General features: G+C 35.8%; 1 pseudogene; it reads right to left on the minus strand.

Moving 5' to 3' along the window:
* LOC107814544 (rab GTPase-activating protein 22-like) overlaps positions 1-10,125 on the minus strand; it is a 28,120-nt pseudogene extending 17,995 nt beyond the window's left edge.
* Between the last annotated feature and the right edge of the window lie 3,724 nt (positions 10,126-13,849).

A 13,849-nucleotide genomic window follows, 5' to 3' on the forward strand; every position in this document is an offset into this window, starting at 1 on the left:
CATCGTATTATAACACCATTATGAAGTTGAGACGTCTTCTTCAATAAGTGTTGATAAAATAAAAGGGCCCTCTTTTATAAACCTCATGTTAATAAGTCATGAGAAGAATCATAAAGCATTTTCAAAGGATAAAAATGCTAAACTATTCTATAAGTCCTAAATAAGTAAGGAAAAGACAAGAATAGAACACATTGAAGTACTAACAAAACTTCTTAATATAATTAAAAAGACTAAGTAGAAACTTAGTCAATAAAAGTTTATACAAGTGCCCCATTATGATAACTCGGGACTTTCACCAAAAAATCCCTTAAAAACTAAGGGATAAAACCATCATCCAATTGAAGGGGTTAGCACATCAGAAGTTGCAATATTAATTTCACTTTCAGCCACAGGCACGGTGGCAACTTCTGAAGAAGCAGCAATAGGAACGGTTTCAGCAGAGCTTGAAATGTTAGGATCAATGAGGGAAACAAGAGTCACGGAAGCTTCAACTTCCACAGACTGAGTCATAGAAGTTTCACCCTCTGAAGCTGGAATTGCAACATTTTCAGCTGAAGCAGGAATTGTAATCCCAATTGCTGCAGTATTCACTTCTTCATTTAAAAGTTCTTCTGTTCCAGGAACTTCAAGTGCAGGAGAAGGAGTATCAGTAGACTGTTGGCTTTTCTCGATGGTATCTACGACTTTGGCCAGTTCAGACTGCAAGTCAAAACCTTCTTGAGCAGCTTCCGTCAAAGCATCACGACGAGATTTCAGGAAAGCCCAACTCACTTCTATGTTAAAATTTTCCTCTAGAAGTCCATATTCCTTTTCCCACATAGCAAGATCGTTTTTAAGATTTGATATTCAGCTAAATGGGAATCAAAGGAAGCTTCAAGAGAAGCATGAGAACTCTTCAAGGCATGAATCTCGTCAGAAGAAGTCTGTAAGTCAGCCTGAGCTTGAGTCAAGCTTTGCACTAACTCTCCTGCATATTCTTCCTTCCTAGCAAAAAGTGCCTTCAGCTCCCTAACTTCTTCACTAGCCCTGGATAATTGTTCTGACAAAGAGCATTCCAAAAGCTCTTTGTCTCTTTTCAATTGGCTTGAAGAGGCTTTGACAGTTGCCAGTTCAGAAGTTAAACCACGGTTTTGCTGCTCCAGGAGATTTTTATTTTCTTGCAACTCCTCTATGGTCCCTTGAGCATTCTCGAACTGCTCCTTCCAATTGGTTGCTTCAAGCTGGGCTCCCCTAGCTATTTCTTCGGCCTCGTGGACAGTCTTTTCAGACTCACGAGCTTTTCTTTCCAGTAGGGAAATTCTTCCCATTAATTCCGCGCCAATAAGGTTAGCCTACAGAGATAAGTCATAGAAATAAGAGATTGAAGATAATTAAAAAACAAAAAAAAAATTGTTGGTAAAAATACCTTCAAAGTAGAATGAACTACGTCATTCATCAGAGTTAAGAAACTATGGCTCTCCATCTTCTTCTTCTCGATATCTCCAATTAGAGGTTCGAGCCAAACATCGGCTCTGCCGGTCTTCCTCAAGAGGCTATGATTGGAAGGAACCTCCAAAGTAACACTTCTCATAGTCATACTTCCACTGCTAGAACCTGTCTCTGTATGATGAACAGAGGGAAGAGGAGCAGTGGAAGGAATGGAAGGAAAAGATGTAGAAACCAACACAGGAGCGGAAGCAGGTGCGGTAGAAACAGCCAAGGGAACGGATATAGGAGCGGTAGAAACTGGCAAAAGAACGGAAGTCGTCAAAACTGGTAAAGAAATACTTACGGTTGGCAGAGAAATGGAGGAAATAGGAACAAATGACGAAAGAGGAGCTTCATCAAAAATAGGGTCGAGCTCGCCACTCCCGAAACCACTGTCAAAAAGATGCTGAATTGACTCATTATTATCTCTTGGTTCGGCGTCCTCGTCAGATTGAATCAAAACAGGCTCGGTGGTGGAGGTACGAGCAGGAGTGTTTTCAATTTCATCATCAATGATTATTCGTCTCCTGACCCTTGGCCTGGTAATTAGGGAGGTACCCTCCTCTTCTTCTTCAGAACTTTCCTTTGTAGCTTTCCTTTTAGGCAGCAAGGCTCGAGCCTTATCCAAATCAAGAGCAGCATTCGCAGACATGCGAATGGCCATAGCTACTTCAGCCGTCATTCCTCTAATGCCAAATCCTGATTAAAGGATGGATATACATGATTAAAGTTGAGGAAAAAGTGCTTAACATGTAAAAAAAAAATTCATATAAAAAGGGGGATACCATTTGTTTTGACCTTCCAGCCATGTAAGGAAGAAATTGATTTCCAAGTTCTCTGCTCCCTAGAAGCAATCTTCAAAAGTGAGTCTACCCAACCACGAAAGTTGGGAATAGGTTCCATATCTCCCATGGTTGCTACAAAAAACCAAGAAGGGACGAGGTTAAAAACAACTTTCTTTTGAAATTCTCAAAAGTAGGTACGGTAAATAAAAGGAAACCTACGTTCAAAATTCCACTTCTCAAGGAAGGGAATATTTGTTTCGCCAATCAAGTCTACCGTACGGACAGCAACGTAACAGATATACCATCCACGATCTTTGTCATCCTCAGGATTTACCAAAACCTTTTTGCTCTTTGCAGTTAAGGTAAAAACCCCATGGCGTATTAAGTTAGGATGGTATAGATGAATGAGGTGAGAAAAGGTGAAATTGACATTGGCCTTGGAGGATAAATATCTCAAACAAGCCACTGTTCTCCACACCAATGGACCGATTTGGGCCAAACAAATTGTAAAGAAACGACAAAAATCGAGAATAACTGGGTCAATCGGAGGATTAAAACCTAAAGTGAAGGGGTAAGTGTAAACAGAAGAATACCCACTTCTAAAAGAGGAAATTCTTTGATTTGGGGAAGGAATTGACATTCGGAGACTATCCTTCCAGTTACAATCTCTTCTTATGGTGGGGATTGTAAGCTCGGTTACTATTGTTGGGTAAGTATCGGCTCTTTCTAAATTTTTAATTTGTTTTTGAAGAGACGTTTTGTCACTTTCAAAAGACAAATCGCCGGGAACTATATCATCAACTGAGGGTTCTTGAGAAGAATCAAGAATTTCCCTACTTTTAGAAGAAGGGTCTTTTGGGATAGAACTCCTTGAAAAAGAACTAGAGGAGCCGCCTCGCGTAGATTCTAACCCTGTTCGAAGCCTACCTCCTCCGCCTCTTCTGTTTCTAACAGGGGCGTTGGGGAATTGATCTAGAATTGGAACTTTTTTACGGTTAGGGTTTGAAGAAGACATTGTTAAGAAGGAAGTATGTGCTGAAGATTTGTGAAGAAGACAAAGGAAGACAAAGTTATGTGTAAAATGGGAACCGTCAACTTTAGAAGTGTAATGATGAAAAGCCTATAATAAAGGCAGCTATCACTTCGTAAATAGTGAGAATGAAGAAGTCTCGAAAAAGGGTATGAATAGCGGAATCAATTAGAAAATGACACATGGGCAGAACATTAAATGGAAAAGACTACTGAGACGTTAATACTGTCATGAGCATTAATTGTGGCAAAAATTCCTTTTACATGAAGATCCACTTCCCAATTATTTAATTGATAAAAAAAATGGAAAGTGGGGGGACTATCTGTATTGGGAAAAAACTGAGTTTATATTAAAGATGATGTGGCATGACACGTGGATTAGTTAAATGGTCAAAGCGCAACAATTGACTAAAGAGGCACGGATGAAGACAACCACGGGAAGAAGAATTTAAATAGGCATGAGACGACGTATAGATACGAGTCTCGTACCACTTTAAATTATTTACAGCCAACGGATTAGAAGGCATTGAAGGCAAAGATCTGATGACAGAAAGGAGTCCAAATTCATTATTAAATACTTGATACGTTACAAAATTGGTATTTAATAGGAATGATTGCATAACGGCTTATTTAATGTCATTTATTACTCATGATTATATCATTAAAGCTGAGGCTTCATTCCTTTACCTAGAATTATCTATAAAAGGAAGAAGTATCATCATTTGTAAGGACACGAAAGACTATTGAGAATTTATTGAAATACACATCTATTTGCTTTTTTACCATCGTTCTCAAAAGTATTTTATTTTTGTCTCCTGATTATCAGTAACCCGAATTTCTTTTTAACTTTGACCAAAGACTCAGATTTTTGGTTAAACATTACCCAAAAGAAAAAAAAACCGCTATAAGGAGGGCACAGGTGTCTTTTCAGCTGATAGTGACAGTATCCTGTTATAAATTTTGTTTTCCAGGCAATAACACATTTTTACTTCACTCTTCTTTTTTTCCCTTTGGAGTCAGGTCTAATAAACACAATACACAATTAACTGTTTTGCAACACCCATTTCAATCTAATGTCAAGACTCAAGAATCAAGATATTGGAGAATTTAATGATCAAGGGGTTAATTTCCACTAGCACCTGTCGCGAAGGGTCCTTTTAATAAGAACATCAACTAAACCAAGCTTAAACTAAGACACTTGGCCCATGCTTGATTCGACCTTTAATTAAACAAGACTCGCTAGCCGAGTCCAAGTTGGTTCACCTCGTGCTCTGACCTAACTAGATGATAAAGTTGCACTTTGATAGGAAAGCTCTATGAAAGTGAGAAATTTGTCGCATACTTCCTCCAGTCTCAATTTGTGTAACACTTTTTCCATTAGTTAATCCTAAAAAGAATGACACCATTCTATATTTAGTAACAATTTAACTTTTAAAAGCTCATTTCACCTTTAGTGAGATGATTTAGCATTCTGCTCTCTATTTCTTAAACTCCATGCCCAATCACATAAATTGGGATGGAGGGAGTAACTTACACCGAGGGCCCTTTGACAGATGCATGGATTCATGCACCAAATTGAACAAAATTCAATGCATAACCCCTATAGTTTTGATTGCTGATTTTTACTTCTATTATTTGTTATCTACATTAAACCAGTTTATCTCTTTGGTTATAGCTGAAGTGAGTTAGATTACCTTCGCTGTTGTCTAAGCTCATTTCTTTCCTCAAATGTACTATTGGGATCAAAACAACCCAGCAAACACTCCCAGACAGCCCCTTTTATTGATGGATGAATACTCTAGCATTCACATAATATAATTAAATAAGCATCAGACTTCTTAAGAGATACGTTTCCACCTAAACAGCAATAAATCGAGTATTGTTGTTGTTTCTTTATAATGAACTGAGTGGACGTGCTAATGGTGGATCAGATTATCTGCCTAATATATACTTCCTCAATTCCCGTTATTTGAACCTATTTACTTTTTAGTTTATTCCAAAAAGAATGATTCATTTTTAAATCTGGAAACAATTTAACTTAAAATTTCTAATTTTACCCTCAATGAGAAGTTTTTAAAGCCACACAAAAACTATGACATATTCTAGACCACAAATTGCAAAAGAATTATATCCACACAAATGTTATGACTTGTTTAGTGCCACAAGTTTCAAAAGTTTTCATCGCTAAATAGGTTCACATAAATTGAAATGGAGGGAGTAGTTTGTAGAAGCCTAATCAATTGTATGCCAAAATGTTATTCCACACTATGAATAATTTTACGAGACAAGTGTTGGTGTAATTTAGACTGTTCTAAACTGTCCAAACTCAAACCAACAAGCGATTGTAGCGTGGATAAAAACAGTTGTTGCTCGGGAATAAGAGAAATGGTTGTTTCCCCTTTATTATTATTTGCGTTAGCAATTATAACTTGTTATATTATCATAAATTTCTAGTATTAACACAAAAAGAGGATCCTTAAACATTCTCCTATTAAGGCTCCCAATGGAATTGTCATTGCTGGAAAAACATAAATGGAATGATCCTTTTATTTTTGTTATGTGTAATGGCATAATCCTTTTATAAGTGGAGATGACTGAGGGGGAGAAACTGATGAACTTAAATTAAATATTCTAGATTTTTTAGGGGAAATCTGTTCCATATGTGCTTTAAACAGTGTTAGAATTTCTGTGCTCAGAAGATGTTAGAAAATATTTCACAATGAACACCTTTGATTGTCCCAAACAAATATAGATGTAATTTACTGGAAAGGCTAATTGTATCTCTCGAATTTGTTTGAATTAATATTGCCTTCTCTCATTTGTATATCAACTTGAAGAGATAAATATTCATGCATTGCACAAACAGGCATCAACTTAACAATTAATCTGGTAGATATAGCAATGATAGGCTTTAGTTATTGTCGTTTATGAGGTAGAAGTTTTGAAGCTTACTTTATTGTAAAGGAATATATATGATAACATGGCTCAGCTAGTAAATTTAAGTCTTCTCCATTTCTTATAATCTATGGCCTCCCAGCTTCTCATGCTTTTTTCAGTTATCTTTATGTGTCACTGTTGATGACTTTGGTCTTATTGCTTTGTGCACTTTTATTAGTTAGTTCTAAACTGATTATCTGCTAAAAGCTCTCATTTAATTATTTATGAACTCTTTGAAGAAATCTATCAACTGGCTTGTTTGTGAATCTTTATGACACTATTATAAAATCGGACTTGTTTTCTTGAAGAGCTTCCTCTAAGACATTTTCCAAGTGACAGTAAGTTGTTTGTCATTTGATTGTATCAATAATTGTGTCATTGGACTTATTTTTCTTTTCTCTAATACATTCTTAATGTGTGAATGAAATATATCTAAAAAAAAAAAAGCAGTTCTGTGCACTAAGCTCCCGCTATGCACGAAATATATCTGTTTTAGTTAATTATATAAAAGACATTTGTATACGGTAATCACTTACTCTTTTATAAATTGAAGCAATATCCTTTTGCAAGTCTCTTTTCTTGCTTTGTATTCGCACACTATTATCAGATTTACTTTGGTTTCTTTTTACTCTACATTAAGGTAACAGTGAGGTAACAACTGCATTCGTAAATGGTGGCATTTATTGGAGAAGTATGTCCAAGATCCTAGGCATATTGAATTTCAGGTATTGTTGTACCTTATTTTATTTACCATTAGAATTTGACGCCTCATAGATGTTGGACATTACATCTCTTACTAGTCCTCATGAGCCGTTGTCTGTGGCATTTTATACATACGAATGTCTAAGTTACGGATTTATGTTTATCTTTTTTAACGCATTTACATATTTATTTTTCTTCCAATACTAGAACTGTAATGAGCCTTCGAATATTGCATTCTTGCTAATATTTAGGTGCAGAAAGGTCTGCGTCAAGTGTCGGATTTTATATAGAAGATAAAGCTTGCAGTGATATCATGTCCAACTCAATTTTAGATCAGCTTTTAATGTAACTGGCCTAATTAGTGGTTTCCTTCTTCTTCTTTTTCCTATTGCAGGAATCTCCAAACTTCAGCTCAAATTAATGGTAGAAAAAATACTGTAAGTAGTACTAAACTAAGTACTGAAATATTCATTAAGGTTTTGATGTCAAATGAAATTAGATAATGTGGTTTGTTGTTTGATCAAGTAGATTCTCCTTTTATTTACACTCTAATAATATTCAAAGTTGTTATTCAATTTATCGAATGAGTAATTCCAAGTTTCCTGATCAACACATGCTAGATTATTGAAAATTTTGATACCTAGAAAATATCTATTTCACAGTTTAAAGGAGTTGGTAGCAGTGTCTTAAAACTTTTTCCAAGGGAATGAGTATGGTGTTTGAAAACATATCTTTTGTTATACTCATTATGCTTTAGGTGATTTCCTTTGTTAGAACCCAAGATTTATATATATGATATTAGCTCAAGTCTAGGTAGAATTCTGCTTGAAATGGTGTTCTAGAGTGCAAGTGAAAGAAAAAGTTGAACATGTCTTTTCATAGTGGACTAAATTTTGGGTTTGAACACTGGAATCTTATGTCATTACCTACACTAAAAAATTTCATCGGTGATTTGGCTTTTTGATTTGAGAATCTATGAAGTTGGGTATGAAACTACTAACTATCTGAGTTCTTTTAATTAATTGATATGTAATCAAATGCGCTAAAGATTGATTTTTTCTGTTTTATGATTTTGTAGGTGAAGCACCAAAAGAAAGGACAGACAAGCAGTGAAGACCATACTTAGGAGTATTGGTTGATCGTTTCTAGATATTTAGATGTTCTAGGAATTTTTTGTTTAGAACTCTGTAAACTTATATATGACAACTCTTGAATTGTCAAACGATAGTGTATGTTTTGCTTTTATTTATTTATGGATAATACTAGTTAAATATTTTGGAATATATTTTTTATTAATGTGTAGTTTCTTTTTACGATTTCTATAAATTTCAGGGTATTATATTTTGTTATGTAGGTAACAATTATTTTAATAACCATCAAATTGTTGCAATTACCTAAAAACCACTGTCCTAACGACTGTTGCCACAGCTCCTAATAACTGTTGCCATAGCATTACAAACCGTTCTAATAGGGGTATTGCAACAGTCTGTAACCGTCCTATACGAGTAAATAACCGTTGCAATAATAAGCCTATGACAACGCCCCAAAACCGTTGCGACAGATTGGCCTATGGTAACATTTTGACAACTGTTGCAATAAATCTATTGGCACGGGATCTGATGGAACACCTCTAAAACCGTTGCAAAAGGTCTATTGCAACGGTTTAACTATCAACTACAACAGTTTTCAAACCGTTGCTTATAAGTAACGTTTGTGAGCCTAGCTCTGATACCATTTGAAAGTACAAGAGAGGGGGGGGGAATGAATTGTGGTCTATTAAAATTTAGTCGACTAACGATAATTTTAGTTGACTAGATCGAGAGCAAAATGTAAAATAACAGTAAATTGAAAGAGAATGACACACAACGATTTTATACTGGTTTGGTACCGGTGTGGTACTTACATATAGCTTCCCTTGGGTCACAAGGGTTCCTTTTCGATCTTGAAAGTATTACAGCAAGGATGGTTTTGATTCGTTCACCACTAACGAAGTACAACAACAATGAATTTCGAATAGTGACACAACTCTCTTTTGTGTTCTAACTCTTCCAATCTTTTGAGACACTGGTAAACTAAGAATTATAGTGTTTAGGATAAGAAGTAGAGAGACTTAGAAAACAATGTGTGTAGTTGCGCAAGTCTTCCATTTGATCTTAGCAAACTTCTTATAGGAGAGAAAAGAGCCATTGAGTCTTGACCAAAAATAGAGGCACGAGATCTTTAAAAGGATTTGACCCAAGGGGTACCTCTTCGAATTTTGCTTTTGGGAAGGGCTAGATTCGATCGTGACTTTCCTTTTCACATGTTTCATTCACGAGACAATCAAGCCTTTGATTGAGCTTAATTAAGTATACTAAATATTTGCTAGCAATAACTCCTTGATTTGTAATCTGAATTCCTTGATTGAGGCCGAATGGATCTGTAGATTTTTGATTCCTTCTTTTTGTCCATTGATTTAGCAATCACATCTTTGGACAACTTCTCATTGGTTTTCTTTCCTTTTGACGATTCCTGCAAAACAACGTAAGCGAACATTGTCATTATTGAAACATTGGAATTTAACTTAACAATTTCTCCCTTTTTGATGATGACAATCAAGAGAGAATAAACATTAATTATGAGACTTTCCTTTTTATTTCACTTCCTAAGTTGCTCCCCCTGAGTTGATGCTTGCCCCCCCTAAGAGGTTGATTTACTTCTCTACCTGTTTACTTCTCTACCTATTCTCCCTCTTTGACATCAATCAAAAAGGGAAAGAAAACAACCAAGACAAGTAATATAGGAAGTAATATACATAAATAGTTCAGCAAAAGTAATGCCTTCAAAAGAGGCATAGGTTTTATAGACCCAAGAAAAAAAAGGTTTGTTAGAACCACCAGTAAGCAAGCAAAAAACAAGAAAAAAGAAAATATTGTTTTTGAACCCATCACACAAATACACATTAGCTTATTCCCAGGAAGTACTTGAGAGTGTTGATCACTTTCGTGTAGAGGGAGTCATAGGAATTCTCGACATCTTTGACAAGCTTATCCATCTTTTCAGTCATAGAATTGAATACCCTAGTTCCTTGTCTCTGTGTAGCTCCTATATCCATTCTGAGCTTAGCCACATCTGTACCTATCTCTTTAGTAACTTTTCGATTCTTATCTACTTGTTCCTTCATCTCAACCACTATTTGTTTTACCTCATCCAAATATTTCTGCATCTACTGAAGATTTTGAGAGGCAGTCGTCGAAGATGCTAGTTTTTCAGTTTGAACTTCAACTGTCACTGGAATACTGTCAACTTTGGCGCGTTTAACCCATCAATCATCACCCAAGGTGTACCCCATCATTGAAAAGGCTATCTTATCATAAGTCCAGGTAATGTGTTGGGTGTAAAGGGTGCCAAACCTACTTTCATAACTTCGAGAATGTGTGAGATGAACAGAACATATGGTAAACAATCACCGGAGGAAGATATGTCCCTAATACTTTCAAGCATGTATTGGGAAATCCACACAAACCAATCCAGTCTTAATTATTAACAAGACAATAAAGGACAAAAACATCTCTAGTGGATAAAGAGCTAAGGGGCCCAGTTTGGGGAGTAAAGTAGTAGCAATCATGTGGGCCAAGACACGATGTTCAAACTTTAGGTTCTTGGGGCCAATATGAGGAGGGTTATCACCTAAAAAGATTTTGGCTTCTTCAAAGGATACTTCAAAATCTTTTGTTCAAGAATTTTGTACAAAAGCATTAAACCCACTAAACTTGGTAGAGAAAATCCTTTCAAATTGATAAGAGTCCAGAACAATTCTAGTCCCTAACACCATAGATTCCAAATCATTTTTGTTATTCACAAACAGGTTTGCATAAAACATCCTCACAGGTTCCTCATAAACAGAGTTACCAACAATGTCAAACAGAGAAGACAAATGCTGAAAATCAAATATAGAGGTCACATCACAATGCAGATTTTTTATGAGAGAAAGACTTACAGACTGCCCATAAGCCATAGATTTTGACTTGTAGGACTCAAACCTTGCTTTTTCACTCAGGCCATAAAAGATTAACTTGTTCTTAGGTCCGAATTCAGTGTTCTCTACCTTTTCTTTCTTGCATGCAGATTTTTTGGGGGTTTTCGCTATAGGTCTTTTGCCTGCCTTTTTCTGACTAATGGGAGGATTTTCGGAAGAGTCACTACTCTCATTATTCGTTTTGAGGAAATCTGAGTCAATAGATGATTCCAGGTCTACAAGTTCTTTAGGGTTGAGGGTTTTTTGAAACCTTCGGCTTCGTCTGGTTGTAGTGGAGGAAGAGGGTTTTCTTTTAGCCATGGTTAGAAGGTTGGCTTTGATAAGTATGAGAGAGTAACAGGGACGGAAGGGTTTTTGTCGATACTTTTGGGAGGAACGAAGGGTCACCTTGGTTAAAGGAAAAGGCAGGTTCAAAAGGAAGTGATCCTTCTGAAGTGACTGATCGGCGGTTCTGTTGAAGAAGCAATTATTGCACCCACACAAAAATTAATTAAGCCACACATACTTAAGGAAATAAAATATTTTAGGACAAGGTAAAAAGATTTAATTTACAAATTTGGAAAAATGCCAATCTTTTTTTTTTTAGAAAACAATTTTGTAAAAATATCGGCAAGTTGAGAATCAGTACTAATAAATTCTAACACAATATCACCTTTAGCGACATGATCACGTATAAAATGATGATTAATTTCTATATGATTTGCTCTAGAATAATGCATAATTTTTTTTGATAAGCAAATAGCACTGGTATTAACATAAAATATAGGAGTAGAGGTAAGAGATAAATCATAGTCGAGAAGTTGATGCATAATCCATAGAACTTGTGTACAACAGCTTCCGACAACTAAATATTCTGCTTCGGTCGTTGATAGGGAAACACAATTTTGTTTCTTTCTATGACAAGACACTAATGCATTTCCCATGAATTGACACGTGCCACTAGTGTTTTTCTTATCAATCTTGTTACCTGCAAAATCTGCATCTAAAAAACCTTTTAAAGCAAAATTGTTAGAATGTTTATACCATAATCCTAAATCAGAAGTACCAATTAGATATCTAATAATTCGTTTAATAGCAGTGATATGGGATTCCTTAGGAGCCGACTAAAATCTTGCACACTTGCATACACTAAACATAATATCTGACCGACTAGCAGTGAGATACAATAGGGATCCAATCATCCCTCTGTTGATACCCAATTTTTTTCTATATATTTTTAATATGCAAAATAGCTCCAAAATAGCATATAAATGCATACATAAGCATTTCCAAATGTTTTATTATTTTTTCAATATTTTTCAAGGTTTTTAAATTGATTTATTTCTCTTTTTCATCCATAAAATCCCAATAATTATGCCCAAAATTATTATTTTTGATGATTCATTTATTGTATTTTTATATTTACGTCAAAATATGGCTAAGGTAAGGTTTTTTTTACATATTTTTACAATTTTATTTAATATTTTTTAAAGCTAATTGCATATAATTGCAATATTAACCTTTTTAAGATTTAATTGTGTTTTATATTCATAAAATTGAGCCCTATATTTTTAAATTGTTATTTGCATGTTGTGAATCATTTTAGCACTTTCAATTTATTTTCAAAAATTTATTTACTATTTTTTATAATTTAAAAGGAGGAAAATTGGCTATTTAAATAATAGCCCATTTATATTTAAATTTTAGCCTAAATCAAACCCAATTTTCGCAGCCCAATTCTGAATCAAACCCGACCCTAGCCCATTTTTAACCGACCCAAACTCAGATCCCTACCTACCCGTTTAATCCAGGCCGTTGATCATTCAGATCAACGGCCACCACTTCACCTACCATAATTAAACCCCAAATGACCCCTTGCCCTAACTCATTTCTCACCACCCGCTGCCCTTGAACCTCTCTCCTCTCAATTCTCTCTGCAGACTCACATAAACCCTAGCGGCCGCCACCCAATTCCACCCTAATCCACCTCAATCCATGCCTAATCCATGAACTCCCATGGCCGTTCGAAATGTAGACCGACCTCTTATATCTTCTGGTGGCCCGTTTGTGTAATTTCACGGACACATCTCGAAGTGATCTGGTCCAGTCCGTGCTCGACCTCTATCTCTAGTCTTTCTCCGTCCATCCATGGCCGTTCAAGTCAGATCCTTGACTTTTCTGGCTAGATCGGTAACTTTCAAAGTCTTTCTCACTTTTTTGGGTTCTCTGAAACCCTAGCTTTAAGGTCTTTCAATTTTCTTTTAGATCTATCGCAGATATGTGCTTATCATGAACTTCTTTAGTGTTTTCTCGAATGTTCTTCGATTTTCTTTAAAAATGACTCTTTTTTTACAACGATTAAGGTTTTCTCTTAACCTCTTTTAAAAGATCTCTTTTCTGATTTTTTGTTGTTGTTTCATGATTTTTACTATGTTCAAATGACTTGGTTATGCTTTCCTTCTATTTAATTCATCATGTTGAAAATCCTAGGTCTTTTTTGGTCCTATCCGAGTTCTGCAACTATTTGTTTGAATGTGTACTTGTTCGATTAAATGTACCGCTCGGCATACACCATAATTATGTAGATCTCAAAATCAATATATAAATCCAAGACCCGAAAACCCACGAATCACAAGCTAAGAAAAAGAAATACTACATAGCTCTAACTTCGGAATTCTGTCTAATAGGAACAGAAGTACAGAAGGGCTAAATACTAAAAGCATGAATAGAAAGGGACTTCTCGGTCTGCGGACGCGGTAGATGTACCTCGAAGTCTCTAAGTAGTCGCCTCTCTTAAGGATGATAGGCCTGAGTAGCGGTACCTGGATCTGCACATGAAAAACATGCCTAGAAAAGGCATGAGTACACTACACTGGTCCTCAGTAAGTGCCAAGCCTAACCTCGGTTGGGTAGTGACGAGGAAGGTCAGGTC

This window comes from Nicotiana tabacum, chromosome 3, assembly GCF_000715075.1.
Source record: "Nicotiana tabacum cultivar K326 chromosome 3, ASM71507v2, whole genome shotgun sequence".
Lineage (NCBI taxonomy): Eukaryota > Viridiplantae > Streptophyta > Magnoliopsida > Solanales > Solanaceae > Nicotiana > Nicotiana tabacum.